This window comes from Nylanderia fulva, unplaced genomic scaffold (genome assembly GCF_048542155.1).
Source record: "Nylanderia fulva isolate GAGA-0341 unplaced genomic scaffold, ASM4854215v1 Scaffold10, whole genome shotgun sequence".
Classification (NCBI taxonomy): Eukaryota; Metazoa; Arthropoda; class Insecta; order Hymenoptera; family Formicidae; genus Nylanderia; species Nylanderia fulva.
The window spans coordinates 1,583,266-1,593,853 of NW_028189193.1; the positions used below are offsets into that span (position 1 = coordinate 1,583,266).

A 10,588-nucleotide genomic window follows, 5' to 3' on the forward strand; every position below is an offset into this window, starting at 1 on the left:
TATATCTTATTGTGCTAAATATTAATCGAAGAAACTTTTATAAAATTCTTCCAATATCATATTGCCCCATATGATTTTTAGGGTAAATTTTAAGAGAAAATCCTCTTTATATATTTATTACATGTATTGTATACAAAGTGTCCCAGAACTGGTGTAAAAGTTTTTAATGGTAGATTCCTAGTATCATTCGGAGACGATTTGTCCTCAGTGAAAATGTCGAGATACCAATAATTTTCAAATTATAAGCAGTTGAAAATAAAGGCTTTTTTGAAAATTAAGCCTTGTGGAAATAAAATATTAACAGAACTATATTCTTCAGTTAATTTTAGATAGAGTTTGCTTTAATAGAATTTTAATAAGGCTTAGTTATAAAGATACATAATAACAAAAATTGAGAACATGCTAAAAATGATGACCATCCTCAACATTTTCACTAAGGAAAAATCGTCTCCAAATGATACCAGAAATCTGTCATTAAATTTTTCCGCCAGTTCTGGACACCCTGTATATAATAAATAAAAGTAAATAGATTCTTATATTTTAGTTTGATATATTGATCTGAGTCAATATAATTGAAACAATATTAAATATGCAATAATATTCTGCTCTTACTTAAATATATAATAAAGTATAAAGAATATCATATATCAAAATATAAGAAAAATAAAAAAAACAGACTTTTTAATTAAGAATACCTATATAAATAGATGATGTGTGCCAGTATACATGCCTTTAAGAGACGTTTTACGAGAAACTTGGTAAGAGAGAAGTTGACAGAAATTTAAAGGCCGGCCGCGATGGAAAGCTCGGTCGAGCCGGTAACCGGAGATGACCCTAATTTGTATGTCGTCCGCGAGAGACTTTTCCTTCCTGCGATACGCGTGTTGATGTTGATGGCACGTTGTAAGAGGCGAGAGAAAAAAGGGAAGGAGAGACCGGAATCGATCGGTCGCAGTATTGTCCCACGCGCAGAAACGCGTTCTCGTTGAAGAAACGTGCCGGACGCACGACGTGGTTGTGCATCGCATAACCACGTATGCAGAATTCAGGAAGAGAGCATGTCCCGGCTATGTTTATCCTATGATTCAGCGCTACTCAGCCCGATCGTAGGCCGTGCGTGTTTCGCGCAGACCGGAGAAGCGATGGATTCGCGCGTCCTCGAGACAAACAAGTGTTATGTAAATCGTTTCTCTCATTTATTTTTTTCTTCCATCCGGAATAAGTACGCAATGCCAAAGAGTAACCGTGCTTAATCTCTCAACGCTTTTAATTTTACGAATATATTTTAATATTTTATATATATATTTTATTAGTTTTCTCTTAAGGCTATACATATATATATATATATATATATATATTATTGTGGTAAATATTTAATCAGAGAAACTGTTATAAAATTCTTCCAATACTTCCATATTGCCCCATGATTTTCAGGATAAATTAAAAAAAAAATTCTCTCTGTATATTTATTATATATGTATTTGTATATTTATATAATAAATAAAAGTAAATATATTCTTATATTTAAGTTTGGAATATTGATCTGGCCAATATAATTAAAACAATATTAAATATGCAATAATAAAATTTTAATTGAAAATTCGAGGATCAAATAATTCTGATAACGATCAGACTCACAAAGAACCCTCTTCTTAAAATGACACGGTATGACTCATGTCGCAAATGATGTCTGAACACGGTCCGCCTAAATGTTACTAAATAAACACACATGCAAATGATATGTATTCCTGATTGCCCAAGTGTTAAATGTCAAACTGAAAATCGCGTGATGTCACTCGCGACAATGTCCGGCTCGAGGCCGTCACTAACAGCTGATTTTGCGCGGGAAGGCGCGAAGGATGAGAGGCGGGCTCCACGCGTCGGACCTTAAGAGAAGTCCTACGATGAGGCACGTCGTTTTTCTCCCATATTGCCGGCGCGACTTGCATAAAGGATAGGATAATGAAACGTTCAATACACCGCACGGTGAACGATGATATAAGGGGGTTTATGCGCGGCAACGATGGATCTCTCGCGTTCGGTTCTGATCTATATTATAAAATAAAGGTGGGTGTAACGTGTGTAACGGTACACCGCACCACCCACGTTCGATGAGATTGCTCAACGTTTCGTACATGGTCATAGCCTACGGGAGAGGGCAAGAAAGAGAGAGAGAGAAGGCGAGCGATGTTGGGAAAGGAAATCCTAGAGCTCCCGATCGCGATTTCCTCTCGTTGATGAGACTGATCATTCCTAGCGAGGGAATCTTCCAATAACACGACACGCGATATACGAGTTCTCATAGAGTTCGTTTTTCGTACTTCTATTTTAAAGCAAGGTAGGTATAATTATACCGCAAATGTGATGTGAAGTTGTAATTGTTTTCAGACGAATTATTTTTTTTCAATAATAATAGAAATAAAATATACAATAAAATACGAAAAGTACGTGTAAAAATTAGAGTTACAATCATATTTCACAATTAATAAAGTAATATCAAAAAGTAATTGAAAAAAATATCATTTACCCACGTGGTTGACATTTAAATCTGTAGGTCAAAAATCATTGACCAGGCACGAAAATAAGTGATTACTTATAAAAATTAAAATATACGAAGACGAAATGCACATGAAAACCGCGATCTGCGTGTTGCGTTTTCGAAAAGTTTCCTTGCTTGCAAATATTTTTGATGGAAAGCGCGAGATAGTTACGTAATCCAGAAATTGCTGCGAATCTGGGTGCGCGAGGAAAACTAAACGCGGTAGCGTAACTTTTTCGTTTACATAACGGAGCAGCCGTCGGGATATCGACGCTGTAGAATTAGAACGTGAGCGGGTGATTTGGTGCATGGGAATCGACTAATATAGGTACACAACACTAGGAATAAAAGCTGGAGAATGCTTTTCGATTAGGTAACGCCTAACGGAACGATGCGGGTAATGTGTGAAAAGGTGAGATGTCGATTTTCATAAATAATTCGTCGTTACCTACGTAAATATATAAAGATATATATATATATATAAAGGTGCAAGAATAATGTTCTTTCTCTCACATATTTCATCAGTAATAAAATTTTTTACTCATAGTCGTATTTAGTCGCAATTAATCTAAACCACTTTTACTATTAATATTGCATAAACAAGTAATATATAACAAGTAATAAAAAATTTAATGATTACATGTGAAATAAATTGCTAAAAGTTTGACCCATAATTTTGTTCTGAGAAATATAAGCTGTTTTAGCTGTTATATCTAATGTGTTTTCGACTCGCGACTTTTCTTCTTCGACTCTCGATATTTTATATCGCGCGAAAACGTATGTAATATAATTGAACTGGTTCATTAACAATAAGCATACAGCCAATGACGCGTTCAAGATTGCTTAAAGCTATTTTTCTTCGCGTTCAACTTTTTGCCGAACAGGTCATCATCGCGAATGAGTTTATCGATTGCTTTATATAATACAGCGAATATGGATGGCCGACTATCTTTTTCGATAAAGATTCCCGATTATGAAAGATTGGAAAATGATGATGACACAAGACGTGTCATTAATTTGTTTGTTTACATGATGGATGTACATTTTCTTGTGAAATCTCTTTTATGAGAGAATATTTAAAAAAGAGAAAGAAAATTAAAACATTTATATTTATTAATTCTAATCATTAAATAAATATATTTTATTCCATCAAAATACACAGCAATCTTTAATTTTAATCTATTATTTTCAATATTCAATTTCTTACGTAATTTTTTACATTTTTTTGAAGAAATAAACAATTTTCTAAAATAATAATGTTATATATTTATCCGTCATCAAATCATTTCATATATTTATCCGTCAATTCTTTTGAAAAGATATCTAACCCGGGGGTCTAGAATTAGTCTGACTACAATTGTAGTTTGTTGAGCAGAAAAGGCCATGAGACTTTCTATTTGGAACCCCGAACGCGATACAATTTCACTTGTTCCCTGGTGTTCAGCTCCGCCCACGAGAACTTGGTGCAATTGACAGCCTCTCACCGACGACGACTGGCGTTGAGAGTTAAAGAAAAAAAAATATTATATATATATATATAATATTTTTTTCTTATATATATATATATATATATTTGCGACAGCAAACGTAGGGGAGAGAACCCGCGTGTAGGAAATAGTTCCGGGTTCGCGGCTCTTGTGGGACGACGTTGGTCACGCGATTCACGCGCTCGGCTAATAATTAGCGGAAAGGCGTAAGAGTTACCTGGACCCTCATCAGGAAGTTGTGCGTAGGATAGACGCGTCATTAACGAACCTACGCGGATTAAGCCTTGCCTATAGTCACTGACAGTTCAAAAAGACGATTGCTTGTCAACTTACATTTTACGTAAAATAAAGATAAAACTCAAGTAAAAATGAGAAATTGCACTGCCTTTTATTAGCAGAGGAATATTAAATTATAGAGATTATAGTCTCCATTTTTGAAATATGACGAGACAGGAAATCTAAATCTGTAATACATACTTTATATAAATGAAAATTGTCCTGTATAATATGACATATTATCAATATTTACGAAAAAATGTGTAAAAAATAGTTTCTGTCACTGCAATTTAAACGCAACTTAATGTTTCAAAATCATTGAAATTACATCTGAAAGTATAATTAAAGATTCGCAAATTCTTATTTGCATATGGAATCGTTATATTAAAGTAGAATTTTTTTATTCAAAAATCTCAACAATTACCATTGAAGACAATTTTCATGCAAATCGAATGATTTCTTAAATTTCTAGTCACTTGATTGTATTTAGTTAAATTCTCATTAGTTAAACATGCTCAAGAAGAAAGAAAGAAATAATTTTCATATAAATTTAATATGCATAGAAAATATAATAATTTATCTTTTTCTGGACAAAAAATTACAAATCAAATTTTTAATACTTTATTTCAACTTTTATATAATTTATATAATCATTTATTTTCTATTACTTGTATAATTTGTTTTATGCAATTTAAGTAAAATAAATGAACTACGACTGTTAGTCGACTTTGATGATAACGAGTACTATCTCACCTACTGCATATATAAAGAGGTCAGCTCTTAACGAACGGAATACTTTGCCGCACCTTCTCAACCAACATGAAATTATAATAAATTTCACGAATTAACAGTCCATGAGACCATTAATGCGCATTTGGTTTGTGCAAAATTAAAATCTGAGTCTCATTAAAAGGAACAAATGTTTATGTTGTGAGCAATATGGCAACATTAAAACATTCCTTTCTCGCGCAAAGATTACATATAATATTATTATAAATAATTTGCTTTCAAAATCGCAATTCTAGACTGCATAAGAATTCTTAGAAAAAAATATTTTTTATAGAAAATTATTTATAGAATATTTATCTCTTCTAACTTTCAATACACAAATAATGATTTTTCTTTTATCCTTTTTGGATAAATTCTCATTCACATTAAACAATATACTTTGTTCTTTTTCTCTCGGTGTAATGCGCGTAGATGTATATTTAATCTTAAATACCGGAAGTATAAAAAATACAGCTGTAGATAGAATAAATTTAAATTTTAAAAGACTCACCGGTTATGCTGGTGCCATCTGTCGCGGATACAAGAGGGAAGTTGAGTAGAGGAGCTTGCTCGTTGTTACAGCATGTTCCATGCCATCTGTAAAAGAAACTGAGATTTAGTTTGTAATAAAAATAATTATCAGCAATCGTAAATATAGAGAATTTTTTTCTGTATCTTCTCTTTTCTTCTATAATTTAATTTTGAAATAATTTTTATTTTATTTGTAGAAAATAAAATCGAAATTTATATTATTAGGCATCGAATTGTGAAATTAAATCTTACGAAATATATATTTAATATATCAAGAGCGACCTATATATTTTTTTAATAGCAATGTTTAATAAAAAAATAAGTATTTTTATCGAAATTAGAAATCTCGTTTAACAAAAATAAAAACTTCAAAATTTAATTTGTCTCAAAAAACTATATAACTTATTAATTGCAAACTTAAATAATGTTTGAGAAGATAGCTAAACTCTTTTCACGTTCAATATTTATAAATGTAGAAGATACTAGATAAACTTTGAAAAGTTGTTCTTTGTTCTGTGTGGATTTTAAACATTAAATGACTGCAATGACAAAACTTTACTAGCGGCTTCTTATCATCTCGCTTGATATAACAGAGATCGCGTCATTGCTAAATAATCAGATCTCTTGCGAGTGTTGTAACGCAAATAAAAATCCAGCAGAAACACGACATGAACTACCAATGACGTAATATGTGGGTCATATATTTTAGCGACAATTATCGTATCCAATAGCAATCTTACGTTGAGTCTTTTAAACAGTCGTTAATAAAGTGTTAAGTAAAACAATTTAGGCATCGCGCAATAATGAGTCCGCCGTGATTAGCAACAATTATTTAATCGTTCTTCGATCAAGCTAATCGATAAATTAGAAACAAGATGCATAACTAGTCCGCTAGAAAAAATCAAAGAATGAATAAAAATAGATGGGATGTAGAATGATAATTTTCTTGTTTCTCTGATTTTTAGTATAGTATCACGATTTTTTTTCGAAGCTCGATATAGATTTAAATATTTATAAAATTTGTTGAAGTACATACATACTTAATAATTTCTCAAGTTTTCGTCAAGATTTTTGCTTACTACCAAAAGCAGTCGAGAAATCAAGGATAAAATTTCGATCGCTTTCACAAAAACATTTTATGTCGAGAAAGATTTATATTATCAGCTACGAGGAAAATTCAGCGTTGTACAATGCCGTATCCTAAAATAAGTAAACAGACCTTGAGACACCAGCCATTTAATAGAATCAGTTTAAGCAAGATCAGGGTCGCGCTTTCGTTAAACATTAGCATGCAAGGTTCTATTGCTCGTTAGCTCTTTTTGTTCCTACTTACGGCCCACTTACAGTCTACTCGCGCATTAATAGACACAGAAGATTTGTATATCAAGTGCAAGTGGTTGCATGCATGTTTTTTGCGAGCGCTTTTATGCAATGATATAACGAGCGGGATAAGACACTAAAAGATTGCTCAAAGAAAATAAAGATGAAAAAAAGCAATTCATATATTCTTATCGCTTCCGCAAACATATCGAGATATAATATAGTACATAATAAAAATACTTAAAATATTTATATTATTTCAATTAAATACATATATGCGTATATGTATATCTCTACTTAATATTAGAAATTGCCTACTTTTATTCTTTCTGTCTATAATACATGTTCGTTAATTGGTATAAAAATGTATGCATGTTAGTATACTCAATTATCAGATTGACACGATTTTTCTTATAATTCAAGTTCTCATTTCTTCCTAATCAATTTAACTTTGTTCGTACTGGAAATAACCGGTTATAGATATCGTAAGAGTATGACCTCGTTTTTTTCATAGAGAATAGAAATTAAAAGAAAGAAGTTCTATATATATATAGCTTCTTTCTTTTAATTTCTTAAATGTAAAATCATTATTTCCTTTCTCCAGCAAGTTTAGTTTTTAAATTCACATATTTGAAAAATATTGATTTAAACATTATATACAACATTTAAAAAGATTTTAAAATATCTCTTAAATGTGCTTATATAGACGTATGATCATTTTCTGATTACGAATATTATAACAACTATTAACTATTCTAACTAGAAAATTATTATATTATTATAGTATAAAAATTATAATAATATTCTATCGAATAATGCACAATATGATAGAATATAGTAGAAATAAATGTCATTCGTCTATAAATTGCAATTCCAAGATTACATTCGTGCATGCATGGCAAAACACGTGCACATGCGTGCATAACAACCCTGAAGAGAGCAAACGGAGTTAAGTAGTACAGCTGGTCGCGTATCGATATGCATGGAGAGCTCTCGTCGTATATGCGTGCACGATAATAGGTATATGTGTTACGCCTTGACCTTATCAGAGGCTATCTTCATATCAAAATATTATTTCTAAGTTTTTTGAACCATACTCCGGCGATGAGATTTTATTTCACGCAAAAATATAACCTAATAAATAAAACATTTTTACATCCGTAAATTTTAAATTAATTTTTCGATTATTAATCTCTCGCATGTGATAATTATGTCTCGATATTTTTATTAAAGAAAAATCTGCTCCAAATTTGTTAAAAAAAATATAGATACGTTGTATATTTAAATATAAAACATTTGTTATTTTATATATACACGCATACAGATCTTATTGTATATTGAATGTATGTAATTTAAAAAACACTGATAAATTATAAATACCAAAAAATATTTGTAGATTACTTTGTATGTCGCTAATTTGAAAACTCGTTCGTAGAAAAGAAGTGCGCGAACGTTATGCGTTTAATCGCAAACATTTTGCGTCTAATTGGCTTCAAAGAAGTTCGGTATATATAGTGTAGTACGTTTGAATGAGCTGTTGCTCCGAGAAGAAATTGCTCTTGGACACATGACTAGGTAGCGACTAAGGTACATGCAATATAAATCATTGTTGAATCAATCAAGCAATATGTCTATTATTGTAATAAACGTAAATCACACGATTCTATTTATTACACGTCCAAGTTTTTGCTTTTGCATTGTTTTAAAGCACATTTATATACATGCATATATGTATATATAATAATTGTATATTAAATATTGAACAAAAATAATTTACGTTAAAGAGAAAATTTAACTTCAAAAATTCATAAATAAAAAAGTGGGATTAAGTACTTTAGGACTTCCTTTTTTTCTTTTCTTAAAAGCTTGTCTGCTGACATAAAAAACGAAATTAAATCTATGTCATGCAACGTGTACTTTAAACGCAAAATTGTACCTAAAATGATCTCATTTATTATGTAAATGTATGTTGTTATTTTTAACATATAAAGATTAATATATGTAATATATATGAATTAATAAATACACATGTCATAATGTTCTTTTAATTTGTATGACATACCTATGGATAAAATTTGTATCTTGTCTTGAATGAATGCGAAGCAAATATATGGATATAATTTTTATCTTGCCTTGAATGAATGCGAAGCGAATATTTCGCGAGGAAAATAAAATACGACGACGAATGACCGTTCACGGATAAAAGACATTTATCCGGTTTAGAAGTAATTGCATATCTCAAATCTCTTGGTCGTCCTAGCGTGGAAGGCTATTGTTGAATTGCGCTTGAAAATGATCGCAACGAATACGTCAGGTCGACAACCCTCTTATTTCGTTATCAGGATATTATCGAAGACTTTGTGAACGATAAGACAATACCACCAATAATTCGGGATACATGTTTTTCAGTTAGATTTCTGTAATTAAATTACATTTTCTTTGAACGTGCATCGCGATGCATTTACACGAGGGATCTTGAACGTCTTTGTTTTCTCCTGGAACGAGACGGTGAAAAGTTACGGGTCGCCTCCCTCCACGACGACGAAACCCGACCTTCTGATACTCCACTAACGAGTCGGATGTGTTTAGGGTCAATTTGTCTATTATCTCGTTGTCAGTTTTATTTATTACACTTCTAACGTCTCTCACGACGTGGTACATATACGTGCGACTCTTCCATCAGTCTGAGATTCCTCGGTGCAAGTTAATCAAATCTGATTTCTCTTGACTGTGCTCGTTTTAAAGTCGTCGACGTTAAAGACTCACGCACTTTGCGTGACCAAATCTTAGGAGATCGATGCACTCTTTCTATTAGCATAGCGATTTGTTTACACAAAAGTTTACACAAAAGTTTGTACTTAAATTGAATGATTTCTAAACTAATATCTAATGTGAAACATTTGTTATTTTCTCTGCCTTTTCTTCAATAGACATAGTTCTCGATATAATGTTAGTGTATTCTAAATCTTGGAGTTAAATTAAAAAATATTTCCTATATGTATATCAGAATTTTTTAATGTGCAAAATAGTTGACAAATTAATACTTCAGATCTTTAAATTTTCATTATAATGCACTATCGATATTCTTATTATTTTTCTCTTTAAATTAAATTTATATTTATATATTACTTTTTTCTATTATTTTTATACTGTTGTACTCTTGAAGAATTTACGTTTCAAAATTATGCACGAGAAAAAAAATTAACTACTATAGCTAAATTTAATTATATTGTCCGAATTTTAGCTACAAAATTTTAGCTGTCCGTTTAACTATAGCTAAAAAATATTAGTTATCAGGTAAAATTTAGACATGATAATTAAATTTCGGGTTGACAATCTAAAATTTATGGTAATTTTTTATGTAAAAATAATTTTTTATATGTGAAAATAAACTATATATTATTACCATATATGTATTCTCTCATTTCTATTACGTTTAACTTTAAGGCACAAGAACTCTTCTGTAAAATTTTCTTCAGCAATCAGTGTATTTGCTGTTATCTAAATAAAATTATCTAGATGATCATCTAGATGAAACTTTGGCATTTAGTTTTTCGCCTAATTATTTATTGAACTTTGATTGCCACGGTGAGATAGCAAATCGATATGATGCGAGGAATGGAAATAATGAGAGAATTATTTATGCAAAACTCAGAGTATATTTTCT

At 31.0% G+C, this 10,588-nt stretch overlaps 1 protein-coding gene across 1 annotated transcript in view; it reads right to left on the reverse strand.

Annotated features, from left to right (window-relative positions):
• Window positions 1-10,588, reverse strand: part of RhoGEF64C (Rho guanine nucleotide exchange factor at 64C) — a 121,674-nt gene that overhangs the window by 83,263 nt on the left and 27,823 nt on the right. Inside the window, exon 7 of the mRNA XM_029319520.2 lies at window positions 5,582-5,667. The gene's annotated coding sequence lies outside the window, so the exon portion shown is untranslated. The remainder of the gene's footprint in view (window positions 1-5,581; window positions 5,668-10,588) is intronic.